The 15,387-nt window shown below is 48.8% G+C and overlaps 2 non-coding genes across 2 annotated transcripts; both read right to left on the reverse strand.

Annotated features, from left to right (window-relative positions):
* Nucleotides 1-4,730: 4,730 nt before the first annotated feature.
* trnar-ucu (transfer RNA arginine (anticodon UCU)) lies at nucleotides 4,731-4,803 on the reverse strand. The gene has a single exon. It is a non-coding gene; the product is annotated as a tRNA-Arg (tRNA).
* Nucleotides 4,804-12,981: 8,178 nt separating this feature from the next.
* Nucleotides 12,982-13,054, reverse strand: trnar-ccu (transfer RNA arginine (anticodon CCU)). The gene has a single exon. It is a non-coding gene; the product is annotated as a tRNA-Arg (tRNA).
* Between the last annotated feature and the right edge of the window lie 2,333 nt (nucleotides 13,055-15,387).

The raw sequence follows: 15,387 nt of genomic DNA on the forward strand, positions 1-15,387 counted from the left end.
ACCGCACAAAGTGGAGGAGAAGCATCCGGGAAGGCGCCGAACACCACGAGTCTCGTCGCCGGGAGCAAGCGGAAGTGAAGCGCAGGCAGCACAAGGAGCGCACGTCAACCCAAGCACCCCACCCACCCGCCCCTTCAACCACTGTCTGCCCCACCTGTGACAGAGTGTGTAGGTCCCGCATTGGACTCATCAGTCACCTGAGAACTCATTTTTAATGTGGAAGCAAGTCATCCTCGGTTTCGAGGGACTGCCTAAGAAGAAGGAAACCAGTGGGACAGTCACAGACTCAGCAGGTAACAGCAGCGATGGGGGATGGGCTGTAAACTGGACAAAGTTACCCTCAAACTGCAGCAACTGAATAGAAGGTCAGAATCACAGCAGCTGAGTCTTACAGTGTATTCCAGTGGAGTCCAGTGGAGTAGTGTAGTATTGATGGCAGAGAAGGCCAGGAATTGGGAAGTCAAATTTGAGCAACGTTCCAGGGCTCACTGATGAAAACAAAGAGCGGGGAGTGTCGGGGAATGGGCAGTGGGCACGGTATCTCCCTAAACATCTCCGCCTCGCTGCCTCTCTCTCCTCCTTTAAATGTTCCTTAAAACCTACCTCTTTGACCAAGGTTTAGGGCACCTGTCCTAATATCTGCTTATCCGAGTACCCGAGAGGTATGCTGGAGGTATTTCTGTGGAAATTTCCAGGGCTGAATGATGTAAACAAAGAGGTGGATGGTCAGTGGGCCCAGGTAACTTTAAACTTGTACCTTGGGCTAGAATGCAACCACACAGGATCATACCTATCAGCCAAGGTCCCAGACTCCTCCATCACCATCCCTGGGTATGTCCCGTCCCACAAGCAGGACAGACCCACCAGAGGTGGCGGCCCAGTGGTACACAGACGGGAGGGAGTGGCCCTGGGAGTCCTCAACGCTGACTCCGGACCCCATGAACTCTCATACCATCAGGTGGACTTCAATGTCCATCGCCATAAGAACATAAGAAGTAGGAGCAGGAGTCGACCATACAGCCCTTCGAGCCTGCTCCGCCATTCAATAAGATCATGACTGATCTTCGACCTCAACTCCACTTTCCCGCCCGACCCCATATCCCTTGTTCCCCCTAGAGTCCAAATATCTATCTATCTCAGCCTTGAATATACTCCACGACTCAGCATCCACAGCCCTTTGGGGTGGAGAATTCCAAAGATTCACAACCCTCGTGAGTGAAGAAATTCCTCCTCATCTCAGGCTTAAATGACCAACCACTTATCCTGAGACTATGCCCCCTGGTTCTAGACTCTCCAGCCAGGGGAAACAACCTCTCAGCATCTACTCAGTCAATCCCCCTCAGAATCTTGTATGTTTCAATGAGATCACCTCTCATTATTCTAAACTCCAGAGAGTATCGGCCCATTCTACACAATCTCTCATCATAGGACAGCCCTCTCATCCCAGGAATCAATCTAGTGAACCTTCGTTGCACCGCCTCTAAGGCATGTATCTCCTTTCTCAGATAAGGAGACAAAAACTGTGCGCAGTACTCCAGGTGTGGTCTCACCAAAGCCCTGTACAATTGTAGTAAGACTTCCTTACTCTTGTGCTCCAACACCCTTGCAATAAAGGCCAACATGCCATTTGCCTTCCTAATTGCTTGCTGTACCTGCATGCTAACTCTCTGTGTTTCCTGTACGAGGACACCTAAATCTCTCTGAACACCAACATTTAATAGTTTCTCACCATTTAAAAAATATTCTGTTTTTCTATTCTTCCTAACAAAGTGAATAACCTCACCTTTCCTCACATTATTCTTTATTTGCCACCTTATTGCCCACTCACTTAATCTGTCTAGATCCCTTTGCAGGCTCTTTGTGTCCTCCTCACAGCTTACTTTTCCACCTAGCTTTGTATCGTCAGCAAATCTGGATACATTGTCCTCGGCCCCTTCATCTAAGTCATTAATATAGATTGTGAATAGCTGAGGCCCAAGCACCCCACTAGTTACAGCCTGCCAACCGGAAAATGACCCGTTTTCCTTATTCTCGGTTTTCTATCTGTTAGCCACTCCTCAATACATGCTAATATATTACCCCAACCCCAGAACACCTTATCTTGCATAGCGTTGTGGTTGTCGGAGGTCAATCACCTCAGCCCCAGGACATTGCTGCAGGAGTTCCTCAGGGCAGTGTCCCAGGCCCAACCATCTGCAGCTGCTTCATCAATGACCTTCCCTCCACCATAAGGTCAGAAGTGGGGATGTTCGCTGATGATTGCACAGTGTTCAGTTCCATTCGCAACTCCTCAGATAATGAGGCAGTCCATGCCCGCATACAGCAAGACCTGGGTGACAGTCAGGCTTGGGCTGATAAGCGGCAAGTAACATTCCCGCCACGCACAGTAACAGGCAGTGACTATCATAGCATCATAGAATGGTTACAGCACGAAAGAAGGCCATTCGGCCCGTCGAGCCCGTGCCGGCTCTCAGCTGGTCCCACTCCCCTGCCCTTTCCCTGTAACCCTGGAATTTTTTTCCTTCAGATACTTATCCAGCTCCCTTTTGAAAGATAAGATTGAGTCTGCCTCCACCACCCTTTCAGGCAGCGCATTCCAGATCTTAACCATTCACTGCGTAAAAAAGTTTTTTCTTACGTCACCTTTGGTCCTTTTGCCAATCACCTTAAATTGGTGCCCCCTGATTCTCGACTATCTCCAACTTACGAGAGTCTAACAACCGCCCCTTGATATTCAATTGCCTTACCATCGCCGAATTCTGCGGCGAGTGTCTCGCCTCCTGACTCCCCAAAGCCTTTCCACCATCGACAAGGCACAAGTCAGGGAGTGCGATGGAATACTCGGCACTTGCCTGGATGAGTACAGCTCCAACAACACTCAAGAAGCTCGACACCACCCAGGACAAAGCAGCCCGCTTGATCGGCACCCCAGCCACCATCTTAAATATGCACTTCCTCCACCACCAGCGTACCGTGGCTGCAGTGTGTACCATCTACAAGATGCACTGCAGCAACTCGCCAAGGCTTCTTCGGCAGCACCTCCCAAAATCGCGATCTCTACCACCTAGAAGGACGAGGGCAGCAGGCGCATGGGAGCACCATCACCTGCAAGTTCCCCTCCAAGTTATACACCATCCTGACTTGGAAATATATCGTCGTTCCTTCATCATCGCTGGGTCAAAATCCTGGAACTCCCTCCCTAACAGCACTGTGGGACTACCTTCACCACACAGACTGCAGCGGTTCAAGAAGGCGGCTCACCACCACCTTCTCAAGGGCAACTAGGGATGGGCAATAAATGCTGGCCTTGCCAGCGACGCCCACATCCCAGGAACAAATTTTTAAAAGTCTTTTACATGGCACCTTATTGAATGCCTTTTGGAAATCCAAATATTCGACATCCACTGGTTCCCATGTATCTACCCTGCTAGTTACATCCTCAAAATGCTCCAATAAATTTGTTAAACACAATTTCCATTTCACAAATTCCTAATCATATGATTTTCTGAGTGCATTGTTACCACTCCCTTAATAATGGATTCCAACATTTTCCCAATGACTGATGTCAGGCTAACTGGCCTGTCTTCTCTCTCCCTCCTTATTGTGGATGATTGCATTGACCTTACGGCCTTGATGGAATCTTGGCTACAGGTGATAATACAATCCTCCTTAATGCAGCCTCCCCGCCTGGCAGCACCTTCCACCACTTGCCCCGCCTAAACCGCTGTTGTGTCAATCATTAAAAACACATCACCCCAGATGGGACTCGAACACACAATCCCTGGCTTAGAAGGCCAGTGCCTTATCCATTAAGCCACTGGGGCTGAATGCACAATGTAACCCGCCTGAGAGCAATTGACCGCTCCGAAATGTGACATCTGCCTCACAGTTTCAGGGTCTTCGAAAGTTCAGCAGAGATGGGAGCTATTTTCACCCATCATATCTGTCACTGCTCGCGCCATACCAGAGCCACCTACAACAACAACTTGCATTTATGTAGCGCCGTTAACATAGTAAAATGTCCCAAGGTGCTTCACAGGAGCGATTATCAAACAGAATTTGACACCGAGCCACATAAGGAGATATTAGGCCAGGAGTCCTAAACCTTGGTCAAAGAGGTAGGTTTTAAGGAACATTTAAAGGAGGAGAGAGAGGCAGCGAGGTGGAGATGTTTAGGGAGATACCGTGCCCACTGTCCATTCCCCGAGCCTGCCCACTCTTTGTTTTCACCAGAGAGCCCTGGAACTTTGCTCAAATTTGATTCCCAATTCCTGGCCTTCTCTGCCATCAATATTAGGAAACTCCACTGGAATACTCAGCTGCTGTGACTCTGATCTTCTATTCAGTTGCTGCAGTTTGAAGGTAACTTTGTCCAGTTTACAGCCCATCCCCCATCGCTGCTGTTTCCTGCTGTGTCTGGGACTGTCCCACTGGTTTATTTTGCTGCTGTTTGGGTCCTGACCAGAAATTCACTCTCCTGGGCCGACGTCCATTTCTGGATCTTATGGTGGCCTCCAACTTCACCACTGCTTTCTGCCACACAACACTTCTCCACATTTCCACAGAAATATCTCCAGCGGACCTCTCGGTTACTCTGCCTTCCCAAATCCCTTCAGAATGTCTATCAACTTGCGAACACTGCCCTGACCATCTACGAGTTTATTCTGGACGGCTGCATTGACATTCTGGGCCTTGACGACTATATCATAGTGCCAATCTTAAAAATACATCACCCCAGATGGGACTCGAACCCACAATCCCTGACTTAGAAGGCCAGTGCCTTATCCATTAGGCCACTGGGGTTGCATAGAAAGCAATGAAAATCATGAGACTTAAGGGTCAGTTTGTGACCGCCAAATCATTATTTACAGGGCAAATTATTCTCACAGCACACAGAAAATCTTTGATTAGGATTTAAAATGCACAATTTTGGGTGACTAATAAATCAATTCACCCCATTCTTCCCATGTGGCCTGAACACTACGGTAGGTAATCAATCAAACCCAAACTGCACAGCCAGAGTAAAGTTTGTACAGGACACAATTACAAAACTTGGAAGTGCAGTGAACAGTGAGGAGGATAGTGATAGACTTCAAGAGGACATAGACAGGCTGGTGGAATGGGCGGCCGCGTGACAAATGAAATTTAACGCAGAAAACTGATACATTTTGTTCGAAGGAATGAAGAGAGGAAATATAAACTAAAGGGTACAATCCTAAAGGGGGTGCATGAACAGACAGAACTAGGGGTGTATGTACACAAATCATTGAAGGTGGCAGGGCAGGTTGAGAAAGCAGTTAAAAAAGCTTACAGGATCCTGAGCTTCATGAATAGAGTTGTAGAATCATAGAGTCATAACGGCACAGAGGGAGGCCATTCAGCTCATCCAGTCCGTGCCGGCTCTCTGTAGAGCAATCCAGTCAGTCCCATTCCCCCGCTTTATTCCCATAGCCCTGCAAGTTTATTTCCCTCAAGTGCCTATCCAGTCTCCCCTTGAAAACATTGAGTGTCTCCACTTCCGCCACTTCCGTCGGCAGCGAGTTCCAGGTCATCACCATTCACTGTGTAAAAAAGTTTTGTCTCACATCCCCCCTGTATCTCTTGCCCAATTCCTTAAATCTGTGTCCCCTAGTCCTTGTGCCATCAACTAGTGGGAAGAGCCTTTCCCCGTCTAGCCTATCCAAACCCATCATAATCTTGTACACCTCTATCAAATCACCCCTCAACCTCCTTTGCTCTAATGAAAACAAATCCAGCTTCTCCAACCTGTCCTTATAGCTAAGATCCCCCATCCATGGAACCATTCTGGTAAATCTCCTCTGCACCCTCTCAAGGGCCTTCACATCCTTCCAAAAGTGTGGTGACCAGAACTGGATGCAATACTCCAGTTGTGGTCCAAGCAGCACTTTATAAAGGTTCAGCATAACTTCTCTACTTTTGTACTCAAAACCTAAAGCCTCTATTTATGAAGCCCAAGATCCCATATGCTTTGTTAACCACTCTCTCAATATGTCCTGCCACCGAGGTATAGAGTAGAAAATCGTGGAAATTATGATGAACCTTTATAAAACACTGGTTCGACCCAAACTGGAGTATTGTGTCCAATTATGAGCACCGCACTTTAGGAAGGATGTGAAGGCCTTAGAGAGAGTACAGAAAAGATTTACGAGAATGATTCCAGGGATGAGGGACTTTAGTTACGTGGATACACTGGAGAAGCTGGGGTTGTTCTCCATAGAGCAGAGAGGATTGAGAGTAGATTTGATAGAGGTATTCAAAATCATGAGGGGTCTGGACAGAGTAGATAGAGAGAAACTGTTCATATTGGCGGAAGAATCGAGAACCAGAGGACACAGATTTAAGATGATTGGCAAAAGAACCAAAGGCGACGTGTGGTATAACTTGTTCACTCAGCGAGTGGTTAGGATCTGGAATGCACTGCCTGGAAGGCTGGTGGAGACAGATTCAATCACAGCTTTCAAAGGGGAATTGGATAAGTACCTGCAGGACAAACATTTGCAGGGCTACGGGGAAGGGGCAGGAACAGTGGGACTAGCTGAAGTGGTATTGCAGAGAGCCGGCACGGGCTCGACGGGCCGAATGGCCTCCTTCTGTGCTGTAACCATTCTATGATAAGCTTTTGGTCACCTGTCCTAGTATCTCCTTATGTGGCTCGGTGTCAAATTCTGTCTGATAATCGCTCCTGTGAGCCCCTTGGGATGTTTTACTACTTTACAGACGCTATATAAATGCAAGTTATTGCTGTAGATGGCTCTGGCACGGCACATGAGCAGCGGCGGATATGATGGGTGAAAATAGCTTCCCTCTATGCTTAACTTTCCAAGATTTGGGAAATGTGAGGAATTTCAGAGCGGTCAATTGTCCTCAGGTGGGGTGCTGTTTGTATTCAACCCCAGTGGCCTAATGGATAAGGCACTGGCCTCCTAAACCAGGGATTGTGTGTTTGAGTCTAATCTGGGGTGATGTGTTTTTAATGATTGACACTATGGCGGATTAGACGGGGCAAGTGATGGAAAGTACAGCCAGGCGGGGAGGCTGCATTAACCGTAACTTGTGAGCCAAATTTCCGTCAAGGCCATGATGTCAATGCAATCATCCGCAATAAGCTCAAGGGTGGTAAGGGCCTTGTGGACAAGTGTATTGACAATTCGAGGAAGTGGGAGCAGGGATTTGGGAGGGCCGAGTGACCAAGAGGTTTGATGGAGGTATTTCCGTGGAAGTTTCCAGGGCTCACTGATGTAAACAAAGAGGTGGATGGTCAGTGGGCCCAGGTAACTTTAAACTTGTGGCTTGGGCTAGAATGCAACCACACAGGATCTTACCTATCAGCCAAGGTCCCAGACTCCTCCATCACCATCCCTGGGTATGTCCCGTCCCACAAGCAGGACAGACCCACCAGAGGTGGCGGCCCAGTGGTCCACAGACAGGAGGAAGTGGCCCTGGGAGTCCTCAACTCTAACTCCGGACCCCATGAACTCTCATGCCATCAGGTGGACTTCAATGTCCATCACCATAAGAACATAAGAAGTAGGAGCAGGAGTCGACCATACAGCCCTTCGAGCCTGCTCCGCCATTCAATAAGATCATGACTGATCTTCGACCTCAACTCCACTTTCCCACCCGAGCCGATATCCCTTGTTCCCCCTAAAGTCCAAATATCTATCAATCTCAGCCTTGACTATAGTCCACGACTCAGCATCCACAGCCCTTCGGGGCAGAGAATTCCAAACATTCACAACCCTCTGAGTGAAGAAATTCCTCCTCATCTCAGTCTTAAATGGCCGACCCCTTATCCTGAGACTATGCCCCCTAGTTCTAGACTCTCCAGCCAGGGGAAACAACCTCTCAGCATCTACCCTGTCAATCCCCCTCAGAATCTTATATGTTTCAATGAGACCACCTCTCATTCTTCTAAACTCCAGAGAGTATGGGCCCATTCTACTCAATCTCTCATCATAGGACAGCCCTCTCATCCCAGGAATCAACCTAGTGAACCTTCGTTGCACCGCCTCTAAGGCAAGTATATCCTTCCTTAGATAAGGAGACCAAAACTGTGCACAGTACTCCAGGTGTGGTCTCACCAAAGCCCTGTCCAATTGTAGTAAGACTTCCTTACTCTTGTGCTCCAACACCCTTGCAATAAAGGCCAACATGCCATTTCCCTTCCTAATTGCTTGCTGTACCTGCAAGCTAACTGTCTGTGTTTCCTGTACGAGGACACCTAAATCTCTTCGAACAGCAACATATAATTGATGGGCCTTCAATAACCACAAAACTAGAAGTTATAGACTTAAACAAGTTGGCTTTTAATCACTAAGATCAGAGCTAACATCTCAACATGCCGACTGGTTCACAGGAATGAGTCATACAGATCCTGGGATCTTTATGTAAGAAAAGTCAGGGGCAGAGCCAAGAGCCAAGACCTGGAACCTCCCAGATTAGTCGGGAAAGAGGAAGTGAAACTATACACAGTGGGGGAGGGTAATATACATGAGTGCAAAATGAATACAGGATCAAGACAAACAGATTTCATTACATTCACCCCTTCTATAGATTTAGTCCATCGGGGTGATGTTTCTTAAAAGTTGGTATAAGTGAGTCTGTCAGGAGGTTTTGCAGTTCTCAGTGATCGGCGCAAAGCCGGTTGGGGTGCCTCTAGGGGAGTGGATTCTGGTTCCTCCGCTGTCCGGGCCTCTGCAGTGTCTTCCAGGTTATCTGCAGTGTCCTCCAGGTTAAAGTTGGGTATTGATACCTCTGGGTGTCCTGTCTCTTTGTAGTGTAGGTCTTCATCGGGTAGTCTCCCATCGTTCTCTCCGCTCCCCGAGGGAGCGAGGTCTTTTATGGAAACAGTGTCCTCTCGCCCGTCAGAGTATTCGATATAGGCGTACTGAGGGTTTGCATGGAGGAGCTGTACCTTTTCCACAAGGGGGTCCGTTTTATGGCCTCTCACGTGCTTCCGCAATAGTACTGTCCCCGGAGACGTCAGCCACGTGGGTAGAGATATGCCCGAGGTGGATTTCCGGGGGAAAACGAACATCTTTTCATGAGGGGTAGCGTTAGTGGCAGTACATAACAGAGACCTTATGGAGTGGAGCACGTCTGGGAGGACTTCCTGCCAGCGGGAGGTCGGAAGGCCTTTTGACTTTAAGGCTAACGTGACAGCCTTCCAAACAGTAGCATTCTCCCTTTCCACTTGCCCATTACCCCGGGGGTTGTAGCTCGTGGTCCTGCTAGTGGCTATCCCCTTCGAGAGCAAGAACTGGCGCAGCTCGTCTCTCATGAATGACGTCCCCCTATCGCTGTGTATGTAATTCGGCATGCCAAACATGCAGAATAGATTACAGAGACACTTGATGACCGTGGCACTGGTCATGTCTGGGCAGGGAATGGCGAAGGGGAAGCGGGAATATTCATCAATGATATTGAGGAAGTATACGTTACGGTCGGCAGAGGGAAGGGGTCCCTTGAAGTCCAGACTTAGGCGCTCGAATGGCCATGTGGCTTTGATAAGGTGTGCACGGTCAGGCCTGTAGAAACGAGGCTTGCATTCCGCACAGATGCGGCAGGCTCTGGTCATTGCCCTGACCTCCTCGATGGAGTGGGGCAGATTGCGGGACTTTATAAAATGGTATAGTCGGGTGCCCCCTGGGTGACAGAGGTCGTTGTGGAGACCCTGTAATTTGTCCGTATGAATGCTGGCACACATTCCCCGCGATAGGGCGTCTGGGGGTTCATTAAGGGCTCCCGGCCTATACATAATATCATAGTCGAACGTGGATAGTTCGATCCTCCACCTGAGTATTTTGTCATTCTTGATTTTCCCCCTTTGTTATTAAACATGAAAGCCACCGACCGCTGGTCGGTGAGCAGGGTGAAACGTTTGCCGGCTAGGTAGTGTCTCCAGTGCCGCACTGCCTCCACTATAGCCTGTGCCTCCTTCTCGACAGAAGAGTGCCTGATTTCAGGTCCCTGAAGGGTTCGGGAGAAGAAGGCCACAGGTCTCCCAGCCTGATTGAGGGTCGCAGCTAAGGCAAAGTCTGACGCATCGCTTTCGACTTGAAAGGGAATGCATTCGTCCACTGCACACACTGCAGCCCTTTCAATGTCCTGTTTAATACTGGTGAAAGCCTCCCGAGCTTCAGCTGATAGTGGGAAGGACGTCGATTTAATGAGGGGTCGGGCCTTATCAGAGTAATTGGGCACCCATTGGGCATAATACGAAAAAAATCCCAGGCACCTTTTTAAAGCTTTGGGATTGTGTGGCAGGGGCAGTTCCTTTAGGGGGCGTAATCGGTCAGGGTCCGGTCCAATTACCCCATCTTCCACCACACAGCCGAGGATACAGAGACGGGCTGTGTTGAAGACACATTTGTCTTCGTTGTAGGTTAGATTCAGCTTTAGGGTAGTTTCTAAAAATCTCGCAAGATTTAGATCGTGGTCTTGCTGGTTGTGCCCGCAGATAGTGACATTGTCCAGATAGGGGTAGGTAGCTTGTAGTTTATTCTGGTCAACCATGCAGTCCATCTCACGTTGGAAGACCGAGACCCCATTTGTTACCCCGAAGGGCACTCTGAGAAAATGGTAGAGGCGCCCGTTCGCCTTGAAGGCGGTGTATGGGCTGTCCTCCGTTCTAATGGGGAGCTGGTGATACGCGGATTTGAGGTCGATAGTCGAGAAGACTCGGTATTGCGCAATCTGGTTGACCACTTCTGATATGCGGGGTAAAGGGTAGGCGTCCAGCTGGGTATAAATATTAACAGTCTGGCTGTAGTCAATTACCATCCGTTTCTTTTCGCTATTTTTAACTATGACTACTTGGGCACGCCACGGGCTGGTACTGCATTCAATAATGCCTTCCCGCAGGAGTCTGTCCACTTCCGCCTTGATAAAGTGTCTGTCTTCCAGACTGTACCGTCTACTTTTGGTCGCTATGGGCCTACAGTTCGGAGCGAGATTAGCGAATAAAGAGGGCGGGCTGATTTTTAAAATTGATAGGCCACAGACTGTGAGTGGCGGCTGGGACCCGCCATATGCTAGCGTGACACTTTCATGGTGGCACTGGAAGTCCAGGCCCAAGATTACATTAACACAGAGTTCTGGCATCACGAGGAGTTTAAAACCCTTGTAGTCCGTGCCTTTTACAGTCAGTGTTACCACACAGTAGCCCAAAATGTCCGAAGTGTGGGGCTTAGCAGCCACAGCAATTCTGCTCCGTGTAGGGGTTACCGTTAATGAGTGCCACTGTACCAGGCTAGGGTGGATAAAACTCTCGGTACTCCCACAGTCAATTAAACATTTCCTTAAATTCCCGTTTACCTGTATGTCCATCATGGATTTTGTCAACGGGTGTGGCCTGGATTGATCCACCGTGATGGAAGCCACTGTTGGGCCCTGGGCGGCCGTTGAGTCGGGAAACGATGGCGGATCCCAAGATGGCGGCCCACATGGCACGCACGAGGCGGTGACGGAGTTGGAAATCGGATTCCCCCTGCAGGCTTTGCTAAAATGCCCCTTTTTCTTACATTTGAAGCATGTAGCGTCCTTCGCTGGGCATCGTTGTCTGGGGTGCTTGGCCTGGCCGCAGAAGTAGCATGGTGATTATCTTAGTGATTAAAATTGATGGGCCTTCAATAACCACAAAACAAGAAGTTATAGACTTAAACAAGTTGGCTTTTAATCACTAAGATCAGAGCTAACATCTCAACACGCCGACTGGTTCACAGGAATGAGTCATACAGATCCTGGGATGTTTATGTAAGAGAAGTCAGGGGCGGAGCCAAGAGCCAAGACCTGGAACCTCCCAGATTAGTCGGGAAAGAGGAAGTGAAACTATACACAGTGGGGGAGGGTAATATACATGAGTGCAAAACGAATACAGGATCAAGACGAACAGATTTCATTACAATGCTATTCCCATTTCTAATTCCTTGCTGTACCTGCATGCTAACTGTCTGTGTTTCCTGTACGAGGACACCTAAATCTCTCTGAACACCAACATTTAATAGTTTCTTACCATTTAAAAAATATTCTGCTTTTCTATACTTCCTAACAAAGTGAATAACCTCACCTTTCCTCACATTATTCTCTTATCTCCCACCTTATTGCCCACTCACTTAATCTGTCTAGATCCCTTTGCAGGCTCTTTGTGTCCTCCTCACAGCTTACTTTTCCACCGAGCTTTGTATCGTCAGCAAATCTGGATAGATTGTCCTCGGCCCCTTCATCTAAGTCATTAATATAGATTGTAAATAGCTGAGGCCCAAGCACCCCACTAGTTACAGCCTGCCAACCAGAAAATGAACCGTTTATCCCTACCCGCAGTTTTCTGTCTGTTAGCCACTCCTCTATCCATGCAAATATATTACCCCAACCCCAGGATACCTTATCTTGCGTAGCGTTGTGGTTGTTGGAGGTCAATCACCTCAGCCCCAGGACATCGCTGCAGGAGTTCCTCAGGGCAGCGGCTCACCACCACCTTCTCAAGGGCAATTAGGGATGGGCAATAAATGCTGGCCTTGCCAGCGACGCCCACATCCCAGGAACAAATAAAAATGAAACCTTTTACGTGGCACCTTATTGAATGCCTTTTGGAAATCCAAATATACAACATCCACTGGTTCCCATTTATCTACCCTGCTAGTTACATCCTCAAAATACTCCAATAAATTTGTTAAACACAATTTCCCTTTCACAAAAACCGAATGATATGATTTTCTAAGTGCATTGTTACCACTTCCTCAATAATGGATTCCAACATTTTCCCGATGACTGATGTCAGGCTAACTGGCCTGTCTTCTCTCTCCCTCCTTATTGTGGATGATTGCATTGACCTTACGGCCTTGATGGAATCTTGGCTACAGGTGATAATACAATCCTCCTTAATGCAGCCTCCCCGCCTGGCAGCACCTTCCACCACTTGCCCCGCCTAAACCGTCATTGTGTCAATCATTAAAAACACATCACCCCAGATGGGACTCAAACCCACAATCCCTGGCTTAGGAGGCCAGTGCCTTATCCATTAGGCCACTGGGGCTGAATACGCAATGTAACCCGCCTGAGGACAATTGGCCGCTCCGAAATGTGACATCTGCCTCACATTTTCAGAGTCTTTGAAGGTTCAGCAGAGATGGGAGCTATTTTCACCCATCATATCTGTCACTGCTCGCACCATACCAGAGCCCTCCACAACAACAACTTGCATTTATATAGCGCCGTTAACATAGTAAAATATCCCAAGGTGCTTCACAGGAGCGATTATCAAACAGAATTTGACACCGAGCCACATAAGGAGATATTAGGACAGGTGTCCTGAACCTTGGTCAAAGAGGTAGGTTTGGAGGAACATTTAAAGGAGGAGAGAGAGGCAGCGAGGCGGAGATGTTTAGGGAGATACCGTGCCCACTGTCCATTCCCCGACCCTGCCCGCTCTTTGTTTTCATCAGTGAGCCCTGGAACTTTGCTCAAATTTGATTCACAATTCCTGGCCTTCTCTGCCATCAATACTACACTGCTCCACTGGAATACACTGTAAGACTCAGCTGCTGTGACTCTGATCTTCTATTCAGTTGCTGCAGTTTGAAGGTAACTTTGTCCAGTTTACAGCCCATCCCCCATCACTGCTGTTACCTGCTGAGTCTGTGACTGTCCCACTGGTTTATTTTGCTGCTGTCTGGGTTCTGACCAGAAATTCCCTCTCCTGGGCCGACATCCATTTCTTGGCTGTTTCCAGATCTTATGGTGGCTGTAGTGTATGTAACGTTCCACCTTTAAGAGAACTATTTTAAGGGTTGCACTACTTTATCTTGGCTACTGTATACTGTAATACCGGTGGTGACCACACCGGTATATAAGTGCTGTGTAAGGATTTATTGGGCAGATTTGCCCTGACCTTCGAATAGTAAAGTCCTGTTAAAGTTACTCTTGTAGTCTGTGTATTAATTCGCCATATAACACACAGACTTTACAGTGGCGACGAGTTCGATCTTACCCTGCGGCAGCGATACATCCGAAGCAGTTAACGAGCGTCGAGAAGAGGCATCCGCCCTCGTCGTCCTGCTGAGAGAAGACTCGAGTCTGCAGAGCAAGGAAGAAGGAAGAATTCAGACATGAAGCCTTCCATCAGCAACAGGCAGTGATCGTCCCTTCTGTCACGGTGGTGAGTGAGCTGATCAGCCACGAGAAGCAAGTCGGCCACGTTGACTGTGAGTAGGGGGGAAATAAAAAGAAACGGAGGATAAGGGCGGTGAACTCGACCACGGTCGGGGGAAAGGAGCCGGACAGAAGTCGGGGCCAGTGACGCTGAGACTGGGGCAGCGTAGGGCACGGAAGCCGCGGTACAAGCGGGAACGCAGCCGGTGTGAGAGACCGGGCTACAAGCGGGCTGGGAGACGCAACAGCGTCGGGAGACAGCTCGACCGCGACCGGCGAAAAAGGCCGGGCAGCTACCGAGGCCGCGAGGCGCTGCGACCGGGATCGTAAGGCGCGGGAAGAAATAAATAAATAAAACCGCGGAGAACTCAGCCGCAGCCGGGGGAGGAAAGGACCGGACTGCGAGAGGGCTGGGGAGGCGCGATTGAAAGCCGCTGAGGGAGAGACAGAGCCCGAGCGAGCGGGAGAGCTTCAGAATAAACTGAAGCCGGCGCGCAGGCTGCGAAACCCGAAAGCCAGCGGTCGTCGCCCGAGGGCAAAGCTTACCCCCCGCCAGAGGAAGACAAGCGTGGGAAACCGCCATCCTCGGAGGCGGGGAAGAAGATAAGCGCGGGAAACCGCCATTTTTGAAAAAAAAGTTAAAAAGTAAAGAAAAATTTCGTTGTTGTTCTCAGAAAGATTGTGAAGATGCCTAAGCGTGGTAACATCAACGATTTCGATTCCGATGTGGAAGATTGGGCCACGTATGTAGAACACATCAAGATATATTGTAAGGTCAATAAGATAGCAAATTATGATAAAGCTCTAACCTTACTAAACTCAATGGGTGCGAAGACATATGGGCTATTGAAGCATCTTCTATCACCAGTTAAACCGGCGGATCAGTCTTTCGCTAATATTGTTGCTGTCCTGAAGGATCATTTGAACCCCACACCGCTGATGTTAGCGGAACGATCTAAATTTTACGTGAGAACGCAACTAAAAGAGGGAAGCAACGCGGAGTACTTGGTTGAACTGCGTAGGCTAGCAAAATACTGTCAGTTTGGGGAAAATCTGACAGAGGCACTGAGAGACAAGTTCGTGTGTGGGATGTCGAAGGAAGAAACACAAAAGCGACTGCTCGAAGAGAACGATCTTACACTTGATCAGGCTGTCCTTATTGCAGCATCGCACGAAGCCGCAGCGAGAGGCACGGCGGAGATGCAGCTGAAGACAGCG

The sequence above is a fragment of the Somniosus microcephalus genome, chromosome 28 (assembly GCF_052327205.1).
Source record: "Somniosus microcephalus isolate GS21.2 chromosome 28, FLI_Smic_1.0, whole genome shotgun sequence".
NCBI classification, from domain to species: Eukaryota; Metazoa; Chordata; class Chondrichthyes; order Squaliformes; family Somniosidae; genus Somniosus; species Somniosus microcephalus.